We start from the raw sequence: 14,377 nt of genomic DNA on the forward strand, positions 1-14,377 counted from the left end.
AGCTTGCAGCAAGCAGCAGCTGGAAGCAGGGTCTTAGTTTCCAGGACTGGGAGTCCTAAACACTAGACCGCAGGGACCAGCAGTTAGGGCTGAGGTCCTGGGTCCTCACTTGCCTAGTCAAGAACAAATTCAGGCAAGGAGGCAGAAGGTACAGAGTAAAGTAAGAAGTTTATTGAAAATAAAATTACATGCGGAAAGATACACTGGCAAGCTCAGAGAGAGTTGCGCCTTTGGGAAGTTTAAATCCTTTATAAGAGGGCAGCTTGTCGAGTCACTGTCTTCCCTCAAGCCAATCATCTTGCTTTGCGGCCTTGTTGATTACTTTGTCTCAGGACCCACCCCAGGGGTGCACACCCATCCCTCAGCCAAGACGGATCTCAAAGTAAAGGCTTCTGGGAGGAGCAAGAGTCATTATGGCCTGGAATTATCCTCTGACTTTTGACTTCAAGGAGCCTTTCTGCACGTGTGTGCTGTCTCTCTTGCTCTAAAAGAAAGCCGGGGAGCGGAGATCTCTTAATCCTTTACTCGGACAGGGTTTTGCCTCTCTTTGCCCTTGCCATGATTGTTACCTTGGGAAGTTTACAAGAGGGGAAGACTGAGTATTAACCCTGTTTTTGTTGCTACTTCTGTTTTGGAGGGCACACAGGAGGCTGGCTGTAAATTCCTTGACTGGAGCCCACCTCTCTCTTGCCTCAGGGAATGCAAACAGGAGCCTAGTTGTAAACGACCAACCTGGAGCCCATCCATCTCCTTACCTCATCCCCACACCCCAGTTTTCACATAAAGGGATGGGAAGCTAGAGATGATGCCCGATCTCACAGCTAGTCAGGAAGGCCTGATTCTGAGCCATTTGGTTTGGATCAAAACTCAGTGGCTTTGTCCTGGATCACATAGACCCATCCTTCAGTGATGTAGGAAATGCCCGCTGTGAACCTGGGGGTCCAGGTGGATGAGGAGACCCCTCCCGGCTGCACCCACACGAGTCCAGGAAGGGCCCAGAGGGACAGGGTTCTGGGAGGGGCGGCAGGACAGCAGGGGCTTCTGGGCATTTTTAGGACCTGGGAGGGGGCCGGTGGGATAGGACGTGGGAGGCGCTGAGGTCAGGAGGGGGCAGGAGGGCAGTGTCAGACGCCAGGTGTGCAGGGATCCTCGGGGGCTCAGAGACCTGTGGGCGCCTCCTGTGAGCCCCGCTGGGCTGTGTGGACGTCACTGATAGGATCCTCCTACTATAAAGAGCTTTAGAACCTAACAGGTAAGCGCCACGTGGGTGGAGTCATAGTCAGGGATGCACGCAGATATACAATCTCAACCTTAGACTACGCGGGAGGGCGCGCGGCCCTCGGAAGCCACAACCCAGACCAGCCCAGCTGGTTGGTTCCAGTTAAGTCCACTGATTGAGAAGGGTGCGTGCAGCCCCGGCCCGCGGTGAGGTCACCTGTGCACTCAGGACAGCCCCTTGGAGAAGGGGCTCGGGAGGGACAGGTTGAGGATGAGCACAGGACAGGCGGTCCAAGGTGGGTTAGGGGGCGTGGGCGTGGGGGCGGTCCAGGCGCTGAGGAGCCCACACAGGAGAGAGGGACAGAGCGATGGGGTGCGGGGCGGGAGAAGCGGGGCCCCGCCCCCCGACAGACGAGGGCGGGTGGACGTGATCCTGGGAGAGACGGCCCTCAAGGCGCAAGCGGCTGGCCTGGTGGGAGGGACGTCGGGCAGACCCTGAAATGACGGGTTATGACAAGAGATGGGCAGGATTAAGAGCCAGGAGCCAGAATGGCGGGGATGGGCTCTGCGAGACCTCCGAACAGCTGCGGGTGAAATACGTGCTCCAGGCCCTAAAGGAGGCGATGACTTCGCCCACACCCCGACTGCCCGGTGTCCAGGAGCCGCCAGCACCCGCTCCATCTAATGAAGATGCGGATGCTGGCGGGGGCAGAGGTTTCCGTCCGGGGGCGGACGACAAGCTCACTTTTCTTCTCGGCAGTGAAATGGGAAAGCGTCAGTTTTCCACTCTTTCCAAGATGAATGTCCCCACCTGAGACTGCTTGGGGCTTCAGCGCCTGTCTGCCTAACAAGCAATGCCATCTTGAAAGGTCCTCGTAACAGAGACGTTCAACCCGCGGCACGCGTGGTCCTGCACCCCGGGAGGCAGCGCCCAGACGCAAGGCGACAGCCAGTCCCCGATTCCCCCCACCCAAAAGAGACACTCCGGCTGCAGGCGTCACACAGTGGGGAGGGGGTCCCCAGCTGAATGGGAGGTTGCAAACCCCCAAATCCTTGGCTGTCTCCCGATGGAGCCTGCAAGGCGGCCCCACGCAGAGGGGGTCTGACTTGCTCAAGTCAGACAATAAATGGCGTTTGAAAAATTAGTCCCACAGGTCAAGTGAGAGTCTCCTTCAAATGCCCATGTTTCACACTAACTACTTCAATTTCCTCTGAAGTTATTATATTCGCAGGCCTGTGGATGCACCTCAGGCAGAACAAATGGGCGGCGTCTGCCGCAGCATGAAAGGCGGAGGGGTAAAATCCATCATGGCAGCAGGCAGCCCGCAGCCCGGCCTCCCGGCCCCTGAGGCTGACAGCCGCCTTTGCATGGATTTAAACGTGGACAACCGGGCTTGTCCAGGATGGAGCTGGGAGGGAGACACACGCATGGCCTTTCCCGCCAGGCCCGAGGCGGGCAGCGGGGCTGAGTGGAGTCTAGAAGGTTCTGGGGCATCCTGCCCTGTGCCTGGCAATGCTGGGGCTCCTGCGGGGTCCCGGGGGTCCTTCTGGAGAAGGTCTGGATGCAGTTCCTGGAGGCGGCTGCCTGGGAACTGGCCTAGCCTTCCCAGGACCCTTCATGTGGTGCCTGGTTCAAAGGAGACTGAGTCCCCCACCTGACTCTGTGCCGAGGAGGTGCTGACCCCCAGGGAGGGTGCAGCATTCTTGCAGAATGGTTTTGTAGGGTTTTGTACCCAGATCTGGGGCCAGGGTAACAGAGGGCTGTAAGCCTTCTTGCTGTGATGGTTTTGTTTGAAGCCCTTTTCTCTCTCCACCAGCCCCGCAAACCCAGGGGGCTTCCCTTCTCAAGGGTCCGGCGGCCAGAGGTCTGGGGGGTGAGTATCCGGGGCCTCAGAGGACCTCGAGCCCTTTCCTCTCCATACACATGGCCGGAAGACGGGCTTCGGGCCTCCTGTGTGAATCCAGCCTGGGATGCGCCTCCCGGAAGCCTCTCCTGAAGCAGACACGTGGTGGGGCAGGGCCCCTGGGACCCCGCTCAGAGAGCAGGCTGGGCCTCCCCGCACCCCTTCCATCTCCCCGGTGCCCCAAGCCTGCTGCTTCTGCCAGGCCCTGGAGGTGGGGGCTGGTCCCTGCCGACAGGGGCCATCTGTTTGTCTCTCTGATTCCCCCATCTGTCTGGTCCCTTCCTTCTGTTAGCAAAGCGTTGGCCTGTGCTCCCTCCAGGACCAAACTTGACCATCCGTAACCCCCATCATCCTGTCTGCCCCACTTCCCAGGAGAGGGGGGCGCAGTTCAGTTCAGTTCAGTCGCTCAGTCGTGTCCGACTCTTTGCGACCCCATGAATCGCAGCACACCAGGCCTCCCTGTCCACCACCAACCCCCGGAGTTCACGCAGACTCACATCCATCGAGTCAGTGATGCCATCCAGCCGTCTCATCCTCTGTCGTCCCCTTCTCCTCCTGCCCCCAGTCCCTCCCAGCATCAGAGTCTTTTCCAGTGAGTCAACTCTTGCCATGAGGTGGCCAAAGTACTGGAGTTTCAGCTTTAGCATCATTCCTTCCAAAGAAATCCCAAGGCTGATGTCCTTCAGAATGGACTGGTTAGATCTCCTTGCAGTCCAAGGGACTCTCAAGAGTCTTCTCCAACACCACAGTTCAAAAGCATCAATTCTTCGGCGCTCAGCCTTCTTCACAGGAAAAACCATAGCCTTGACTAGATGGACCTTTGTTGGCAAAGTAATGTCTCTGCTTTTGAATATGCTATTTAGGTTGGTCATAACTTTCCTTCCAAGGAGTAAGCGTCTTTTAATTTCATGGCTGAAGTCACCACCTGCAGTGATTTTGGAGCCCAAAAAAATAAAGTCTGATATGGTTTGCACTGTTTCCCCATCTATTTGCCATGAAGTGATGGGACCGGATGCCATGATCTTCGTTTTCTGAATGTTGAGCTTTAAGCCAACTTTTTCACTCTCCACTTTCACTTTCATCAAGAGGCTTTTTAGTTCCTCTTCACTTTCTGCCATAAGGGTGGTGTCATCTGCATATCTGAGGTTATTGATATTTCTCCCGGCAATCTTGATTCCAGCTTGTGTTTCTTCCAGTCCAGCGCTTCTCATGATGTACTCTGCATAGAAGTTAAATAAGCAGGGTGACAATATACAGCCTTGATGTACTCCTTTTCCTATTTGGAACCAGTCTATTGTTCCATGTCCAGTTCTAACTGTTGCTTCCTGACCTGCATACAGGTTTCTCAAGAAGCAGGTCAGGTGGTTTGGTATTTTCATCTCTTTCAGAATTTTCCACAGTTTATTGTGATCCACAACAGTCAATAAAGCAGAAATAGATGTTTTTCTGGAACTCTCTTGCTTTTTCCATGATCCAGCAGATGTTGGCAATTTGATCTCTGGTTCCTCTGCCTTTTCTAAAATCAGCTTGAACATCTGGAAGTTCACGGTTCACATACTGCTGAAGCCTGGCTTGGAGAATTTTGAGCATTATTTTATTAGCATGTGAGATGAGTGCAATTGTGCGATAGTTTGAGCATTCTTTGGCATTGCCTTTCTTTGGGATTGGAATGAAAACTGACCTTTTCCAGTCCTGTGACCACTGCTGAGTTTTCCAAATATGCTGGCATATTGAGTGCAGCACTTTCACAGCATCATCTTTCAGGATTTGAAATAGCTCAGCTGGAATTCCATCACCTCCACTAGCTTTGTTCGTAGTGATGCTTTCTAAGGCCCACTTGACTTCACATTCCAGGATGTCTGGCTCTAGGTCAGTGATCACACCATTGTGATCATCTGGGTCATGAAGATCTTTTTTGTACAGTTCTTCTGTGTATTCTTGCCACCTCTTCTTAATATCTTCTGCTTCTGTTAGGTCCATACCATTTCTGTCCTTTATCGAGCCCATCTTTGCATGAAATGTTCCCTTGGTATCTCTGATTTTCTTGAAGAGATCCCTAGTCTTTCCCATTCTGTTGTTGTCCTCTATTTCTTTGCATTGATCGCTGAAGAAGGCTTTCTTATCTCTTCTTGCTATTCTTTGGAACTCTGCATTCAGATGTTTATATCTTTCCTTCTCTCCTTTGCTTTTTGCTTCTCTTCTTTTCACAGCTATTTGTAAGGCCTCCCCAGACAGCCATTTTGCTTTTTTGCATTTCTTTTCCGTGGGGATGGTCTTGATCCCTGTCTCCGGTACAATGTCACGAACCTCATTCCATAGTTCATCAGGCACTCTATCTATCAGATCTAGGTCCTTAAATCTATTTCTCACTTCCACTGTATAATCATAAGGGATTTGATTAAGGTCATACCTGAATGGTCTAGTGGTTTTCCCTACTTTCTTCAATTTAAGTCTGAATTTGGCAATAAGGAGCTCATGATCTGAGCCACAGTCAGCTCCCAGTCTTGTTTTTACTGACTGTATAGAGCTTCTCCCTCTTTGGCTGCAAAGAATATAATCAATCTGATTTTGGTGTTGACCATCTGGTGATGTCCATGTATAGAGTCTTCTCTTGTGTTGTTGGAAGAGGGTGTTTGCTATGACCAGTGCATTTTCTTGGCAAAACTCTATTAGTCTTTGCCCTACTTCATTCCGTATTCCAAGGCCAAATTTGCCTGTTACTCCAGGTGTTTCTTGACTTCCTACTTTTGCATTCCAGTCCCCTATAATGAAAAGGACACCTTTTTTGGGTGTTAGTTCTAAAAGGTCTTGTAGGTCTTCATAGAACTGTTCAACTTCAGCTTCTTCAGCATTACTGGTTGGGGCATAGACTTGGATTACTGTGATATTGAATGGTTTGCCTTGGAAACAAAGAGAGATCATTCTGTCGTTTTTGAGATTGCATCCAAGTACTGCATTTCGGACTCTTTTGTTGACCATGATGGCTACTCCATTTCTTCTGAGGGATTCCTGCCCACAGTAGTAGATATAATGGTCATCTGAGTTAAATTCACCCATTCCAGTCCATTTTAGTTCGCTGATTCCTAGAATGTCGACATTCACTCTTGCCATCTCTTGTTTGATCACTTCCAGTTTGCCTTGATTCATGGACCTGACATTCCAGGTTCCTATGCAATATTGCTCTTTACAGCATCGGACCTTGCTTCTATCACCAGTCACATCCACCGCTGGGTATTGTTTTTGCTTTGGCTCCATCCCTTCATTCTTTCTGGAAATATTTCTCCACTGATCTCCAGCAGCATATTGGGCACCTACTGACCTGGGGAGTTCCTCTTTCTGTATCCTATCATTTTGCCTTTTCATACTGTTCATGGGGTTCTCAAGGCAAGAGGGGGGGCGCAGCGGCTTTCAAAATCGTGACTTGCAGCCCACCCTGAGAGAGAGGACGACCGTGAATTCAGTTTGCATCCTTTCCTGTTAATGTCGCAGCATCTGGGTGGGGTGGGGCGTGGGCGGGGCGGGGCGTGGGTGGGGCGGGCAGTCGTGGGTGGGGCGTGGGTGAGGCATGGGCGGGGGCGGGCGTGGGCGAGGGAAGGGAGGGGCGTGGGCGGGGCGTGGGCGGGGCAGGACGGGGTCGGGAAGTCTGCAGCCGTGGGCATGGGCAGGGTAGGTGTCTGCAGGGTGAGATGCTGTTTTCTCACTGGAGATATGTGCTCCTTCCCCCAGGCAGTTTTAAAATTCTAATCCTTCATATTCCGAGAAACATGATGATGAGAAACACACATGAATTCGCCCTCGGCAGCTCAGTCTCTGTTCCAGAGGACTCGGAGTTTTCTGAGGCAGCTCCATCCACAGGTGACACAGGGCTCCTCACTGGGCGGCCAGGGCCTCCTGGTGGCACTGGGCTGGCCCCCGTCTCGCCAGATGGGCCAAGGACAGTCTCACACAGACTTGCGGACCCAGCTCTGGGGACAGGGGCCACCGATGAGCTCAGCCACGGGGGCTACCCTTGGGGGCGACTGGCCTCGGGACAAGCCGCCTGGGACCCAGGCCCTGGGGCGTGTCTCTGAGTGCCAGGCCGCCTGCTCCTCCCCTTTCCTGACTGCACTCTTTGGACGGGAGCCGCTGCAGCCAGCCCACCCGGCAGCAGGGTGGGGGTGGGGAGAAGGCTCTGCCTGGCTCTGCCCGGCTCTCAGCCCCTGGTGAGGATGCCTTGACTCAGGAAGATCCCCTGGAGGAGGAAATGGCAGCCCACTCCAGTGTCCTCGCCTGGGAAATCCCATGGATGGAGGAGCCTGGCGGGCTGCAGTCGGAGTTGCAAAGAGTTGTTCATGACTAGCACACGTGCACACCCCACCCCCTGGAATTTGCTGTACTTTCTGTCTGGACCTCCACACAGCTGATAGACACCGGAGGCCCAGCGCACATCTAGACACAGGTAGGGACTTGGCGGGAGCCTGTGAAGTCCCTGACAGGGAGGCGCTCTAGCTTCTTCAAGTCGGGCCCTGAGAGGTCAGAGACGCCCTTTGTATGCCCAGCACAGAGGCAGGGTCGCGGGCGCCCCCTGCCTGAGACTGGCCGTCTTGGTGGCGACAGGAGACGGATGGGGTGACGGCGTCAGGGGAGGCAGACGATGGGTGTGTGCGGCGTCGTCTCCACAGGCGGAAAGGCCCCCACTCTGCCCTTCCCACCGCCCCCCAACTGCCCTGACCAGAGCCGCGTGGCTCCGGCCGATGGGAGAGCGTAAGCCGTTAAGGAGAACCATGAGACTTGGGGGAGAGCACACCGTCCCTCCAACTCCTCCAATGAAGAGACGGATCCAGTTGGCAGACGATTAGGATGCTTACATGGAAATAAAATAAAACCCAGAATTCCTTGGTGACCCGGGCTCTCTCGCTTAACCCCGTTCCAGTGCAGCTTCAGTGTTCCATTTTTTTAATTGCTTATTGGAAAATGAAACACCTTCTGCCCATTATGCTCTGGAATGGAGCCCGTCTGGGGGCAGAGGGCAGCGGGGGCACGACTGTTGCGGACGCATAGGGCAGCTTCCTGCCCGCCTGGGAGACCCCTCATTCTCTGCGTGAGAGGAAGACAGGGCTCTCTTCGTGGTGACTGAGCAGAACTCAGCATCAGACCCCGGATCCCGTGCCCGGGTGTCTCAGGACACACGGCGGTGTCCAGGGCACCCGGGCCGCGGGAGGCTGAGCCCAGGAAGCCCACCACCTTGTGTGTTTCTGATGCTCTCAGCAGCTCAGAGATGTGCATAAGATGACACGTGTTTTAGGCGGAAAGCCTGAGACTGGGGACCCTGGGGTGGGGGTGGGTGGCCGCAGTCCAGCCCCCTTTGGGGAACAGGCCTTGGGCTCCAGGGAACACGGGCCAACTCTTTGTGAAGTGATATCACCTCCATATGGGTGGGACTCTGGTCCTCCACCAGGACTGGGGACCAAACGCACCGTCGGAGACAGTCAAGGGCACAGCCTCATTTCCTCACCACAGTCTGGAGGCAGACAAGCCTCAGGGGAGGGCCTGGAGGCCAGCCCTGCACCTGACCCCAGGCTCCTGGCCCTGCTGAGCTCACAGAGCACCCACCACGTCCAGGCAGAAGCTCTGAGGACCAGCCGTGGCCACAGTGACCCCTGCGGTGGCCCAGTGCCTCGGTGTGAGGTGTGGTTGCCGTGGCAAGGACGCTGCTGGGCCAGGAGGACGCTGCTGGGCCGGTCACAGCCCGTCCACGCCCGTGCCCAGGTGGACCCTAAGCCCAGTGTCCTCCCCACTCCTCTTGTCCACTTGTCCAGAGCCCACGGCAGCCTGTGTCCTGCACAGACTGGTTAGGACTCCGTGGTAACGGCACAGCGTTGCTGGGACCTACAGGGCCCTGGGTCTGGACCGACCAGGGACCACGTGCATTCTTCCTTCAGGAATTGGCCCCCCAGAGAATCTGAAGGAGCCCGTCTCCCCTCCTAACGCCTGGGCTGAGTGGCCGGGAGTGGGGGCCCCCCCGGGGGTGGGGGGCATTGCAGAGCCGGGGCCAGAGCTCCAAGGGCAGTGCAGACTGAGGTGCTGGCGGAAGCACGGGCCTGGGGCTGGGCTGAGGGCCCAGGAGGCTGCTGTAAGTCCCGTCCTTGGGGCGCCAGGGCTGGAGTCTGAGAGCAGAGGCTCTCTCAGCAGTGGGGCTGTTCCCAGGCGAGGTGAGTGGGCAGGAGAGGCGTGAAGGTGGGCGGCTTCTGTAAGGAGGGTCCTGGGGCAGAGAAAGGCAATCAGAGCGGGCAGCTGTCGGGGGTCCCGTGTGGGGGCACCGGGGCCCTCACTCCGGGCCGGGCAGGGTCCCCGGCCTGCGTCCCTCCCTGGGCCATCAGGCCGGGGGGCCGGGGCAGCACCTCGTCTGTGGTCCCTGATGAGCCGCAGCCGCACGGAATACGGGGAGGACGGTGGATTGCAGCCACGGCCGACCCTGCTCCGCTGCAGTGGCCCTGTGGGCCGATCCCTCCCGCCTGCCCTCTGCCGGAATCTTCCCATCCTGCCCTGTGGAGGCAAACTCACTTGGAAAGAGGGTCTTGGCAGAAAAATTCGCTAAGGGGAAGCGAGGGTTCCGCTAGCCCAGTAGGCCGATGTCCTTGTACAAAGGGGAAGTTTAGACCCAGAGACAGACACACGCAAACGCAGGATGTGTGGAGCTGGGAGGAAGACCATCCATGTGTCAGGAAGTGCCTGTGCAGAAGCAGGAGTGGGGACGGGCCGGACCTCCCACAGCCCGAGGGACCCGCCCTGCCCACACGGGGTTCTGGACAGCCAGCCTCCAGACGGCGGGGGAACTCGATTCTGCTGTTAAAACCCCTCAGTCTTCCGCCTTCGTTACGACAGCCCTAAGACACAAACACAGATAAATTGGGGAGGAAATTCGCATCTTATAAATGTCATCTTCCAGTCTCAACAAGATAAATCTGTCCGCGTTTACGTCTTCTTCATTGTCAATCACCTTTTACAGTTTCTATCATAGAGACCTGCACGTCTCTCCTCAGATTTATTCCTCCATGCTACGAATGTAATAAAAGTTTGGTTCACACTGGAGAGAATCTGCCTGCAATGCCAGAGACTCGGGTTCAGTTCCTGGATCACAAAGATTCCCCTGGAGAAAGGAATGGCTACCCACCCTGGTGTTCTTGCCTGGAGAGTCCCATGGACAGAGGAGTCTGGCGGGCTACAGTCCATGGGTCACCAAGAGATGGGCACAACTGAGTGACTAACACTTTTTCATGCTATGTATTTAATGAAATTTCAAATAGAAATAGTATTTAAAATTTTTCCTTTTCCTTTCTTTGTTTCTAATGTATAGAACTGTAATTGAAATTTGTAACTAATACATCTTACAAAGTTGAACTCCTTTATTTTTCTTCTTAAAGCTATGAGTATTGTGATGGATTTTTAAATTCTTGGTAATGATGTATTATTGCCAGATATACTGGAGGATTTTACTTGCTAGTATTTTGTTTGGAATTTTCTGCTCCGCTTTCACTGGGAATAGAGGTCTCTAATTCTATTTCCTTGAAATATCTGTGTCGGGTTTTAGTATCAGACCAACACTAGACTTGTAGATTGAGTGGGGGAGAGTTTCCTTCTTTATTCTTTTGAAGAGTTTCTGCACAATTGGTGTTATTTCTTAAATGGATGTTCGAAGGCTCTAACACAGCATGAGTTTCTAGACACTTTTTTTGTTGTTGGAAAAGTTTTTTATTCACATTTTTTATTTCATTTGTTAGTTTTGATAAATTGTGCTTTTCACATATTTTTTCCACCTTAGCTAAGTTGTACAATGTATTGGCAAAAGTTGTTCATGATATCTTTCTATTATACTTTTATTGAGTGGCTAAGTCCTTTCATTCTTGATGGGTAATTTGTGTTTTGTAACATTTTAATTCATTAACTTATCTAGGAGTTTATCAATTATACTTACCTTTTCAAATAACCTTCTGACTCTGTCCATTTTCTCTAGTGTCTGCTTTTTTTTTTTTTTTTAATTTCATCCATTGCTACTGCGATCTTGAATATTTTCTTTCTGCTGTTCTTTGGTTTAATTTGCTTTACTCTGTGTGTGTTGTGTGTTAGTCGCTCAGTCGTGTCCAACTGTTTGCGACCCCATGGACTGTAGCCCACCGGGCTCCTTTGTCCATGGGATTCTCCAGGCAAGAATACTGAAGTGGGTTGCCATTTCCTTCTCCAGCTTTATTCTGTAATTCCTTTAAATAACATTACATATAATTGAATTCAGCATTTCTTCTTTATAAATTGAAAATTTTTTTTCTTGTTATTCTGTCTTGTTTCACTACACACCTTTTATTTTTTAATGCGATTTTTAGAAGTTGCACTTTAAATCTATAGAATTCCCTCTAAGTACAGACATAAAGAATCTGCCTGGAATGCGGGAGACCCAGGTTCAATCTCTTGGTCTGAAAGATCTCCTGGAGAAGGGAAGGGCAACCCACTCCAGTATTCTTGGCTGGAGAACTCCATGGACGACGGAGGAGTCTGGCGGGCTACAGTCCACGCGGTCGCAAAGAGTCAGACACAGCTGAGTGACTAACTCTTTCACAGAGTTAACATCCCTCCTCCCTGATTTGTTTATGCTTTATGCTCATTACTACTGGGCTTAATTTCCTTTAGTATTCCTTTGGATTTTCCTCTCTGACTCATGAATTATGTCGAGGTGAGTTATTTGCCTTCCACATATATGGCTATTTATATATAGCAATCTTATAATTAATTTTAAGTTTAATTCTTCTGTGCTTAGCAAATATAACTGGGGGACTTCCCTGGCGGTCCAGTGGTTAAGAATGGACCTGCCAACGCAGGGGACACGGGTTTGACCCCTGATCGGAAAACTTAGATCCCACACGGCGTGAGGCAACTAAGCCCGAGTCCTGCGGTGAGAGAAGGCCCCGCAATTGGAGAAGGCCGCACAGCGAGGAAGGGTCAGCACGGCCAACATAAATAAGCATCAAAAAAATGATCAAAAAGTTAAAACCTGTATAATTTGTATGATTTCAGTCCTTTGTACTTTACTGAGATTTACTGTAAGGCTCAGTTTATGGCATGCTTCCGTGACAATTCTGTGAACGTTAAAGGAGAATGTGGACTCGTTTGTTTGGTAGTTTTCTAGACTTCAGTCTGAGTGGGTGGAGCTGTGGTCGCATCCTCTCTGCCTCACTAGCGGTACTGCTGCTGTGTTTACCCTGCACGATCTGTTACTTACTGAGACAGGACCAGTCACAGCTCCCCCTCAATTGCTCATCCATTTCCTCTTTCAGTTCTGTGGGTTTGTGCTTCAGGTGCTTGAAGCGCGTTTTCGTGTGTGAGCACACACGTCAAAGACTGTAATTTTTTTTTTTTTTAATGAATTCTTCCTTAAATCGCATCATGCCCTCCCTTTACCCATTCCCCTTTCTTGTCCCAGCCGTCTGGGTCTGATATCGGATGGTCGACAGGGCTTCCACTGTATGCCTCCTTTACTTTTTTAAAAGTTTATTTTAATTGAAATACAACTGATTTACAATGTAAAATTAGTTTCAGGTATACAACCTACTGATTCAATATTTTTATTGATTAGACTCTTTTTATTGATTAGACTCCGTTTAAAGTTGTTGCAAAACAAGGGCCACATCTCCCTGTCCCTGTGCGCCACAGGAGATCTTTGCCGCTTATTCACTTGCTCTTCTTGTAACTCCCCTGCTTATTTGCATTTAAATTGCATCTTTTATAAGCAGCAAATAACTGAGTTGCGCTTTCATCCACTCCAACCCTCTCTGACGTTTATTTGGGGCCTTCGGATCACTTATAGGTGAAGGGATATTTGATCTGATTTGTTTCGAGTGGACTGCAAAAGGAGAAGGAGGGGCAGAGGATGAGATGGTTAGATAGAACCACCCTTGATAGAGTCGGTGGACATGAATCTGAGCAAACTCCAGGAGACAGTGGAGGACAGAGGAGCCTGGCGTGCTGAGGTCCACGGGGTTGCAAAGAGCCAGACCCAACTGAGACTGAACAACACCAACAAATCTTCCTATTTGCTTTCAATTTGTCCCACTTATTCTTTGCTCCTCACTCCTGTCTTGTTTTGGATTAATGAGTATAGGTTGTTATTGCTTTCCTCTTCTAATGGCTTATTTTTGTTTTACCTCATTATGTTTTATGTATGATAAGATGTACCAATTTAAACTATAAAGTCTTGTGGGTTTTGCCACCACCACAACCAGCATAACGAGATATATAACATTTCTATCAACCCCAAGTTCTGCGTGCCCTTGGCCATCAAGTCAGCCTTTCACCCCAGCCCCTCTCGAGCGCTGATCTGCTTTCTACCAACACAGTTCAGTGTTTCTAGACTTTTATATGATTTGACTCATACAGCACTGGGATTTCACATCTGGCATCCTTCATTTAGCATAATGCTACTGAGACTCAGTCATGTTGCTCTGCGGCATCAGTAAATATCATTATTTTATTCTGTTTTACCGCTGAGTGTTCTTCCTTAATATAGACACACCAAGATGCGTTCATTCAGGCACCGCTCGATGGGCACTTGGGTTCTTTGCAGTTCCTAGCTAGTCAGATAAAGCTGAGCTGCATGAACAGTCATGCACAAGTCTTTGAGTAGGCATATGTTTTCACTTTGCTTCAAAAAAATACCTGGGATTGGAATTCTCGGATCCAGCAGTAACGGCACATCGAGTTTCTTCGCAAACCCTGCTGAACCGTTTTCCAAACGCCCGGCCTGCTCCATCCGCGTCAGCAACACGTGGAGATCCCACCTGCTCCGCACCCTCAGCAACGCTGGGTATTCTCAGTCATTTACATTTGCACCCTCCCAGCGGGCGTGAAGTGGTATCTCATCATGGTTTTAATTTGCGTTCTTCTGAAGGCTAATGATGTTGAGCATTTTTTCACGTGCTTATTAGCCACATGTTTATCCTCTCTGGTAAAGCATCTGTTCACATATTTGCCTGTTTCTTCACTGTTTTGTTCATCATCATATTATTGAGTGGTGAGAATTCTGCATATATTCACGGCAGAAGCCGTTTGTCTTTGTTTTGCCACTTTTTCTTTTCTTCCGGTTCATGGTTTACCTCCTCATTGTCTTCTTCTAATTTTGACAAAGCCTCATTTACAATAAAAGAAATTTTTATAATTCACATGTTTACTACCTTAATAAGAAATCTTAGCACAAGGTCAGTACATGTTTTTATCTTTATTTTTTCAAA

The 14,377-nt window shown here is 51.1% G+C and overlaps 1 long non-coding RNA gene across 1 annotated transcript; it reads left to right on the forward strand.

The window, feature by feature from the left end:
• The first annotated feature begins 981 nt into the window (after positions 1-981).
• Positions 982-2,363, forward strand: LOC132345403 (uncharacterized). Its single transcript, XR_009494748.1, has 2 exons — positions 982-1,514; positions 1,979-2,363. It is a non-coding gene; the product is annotated as an uncharacterized lncRNA (long non-coding RNA).
• The last annotated feature ends 12,014 nt before the right edge of the window (positions 2,364-14,377 follow it).

The sequence above is a fragment of the Bos taurus genome, chromosome 5 (genome assembly GCF_002263795.3).
Source record: "Bos taurus isolate L1 Dominette 01449 registration number 42190680 breed Hereford chromosome 5, ARS-UCD2.0, whole genome shotgun sequence".
Lineage (NCBI taxonomy): Eukaryota > Metazoa > Chordata > Mammalia > Artiodactyla > Bovidae > Bos > Bos taurus.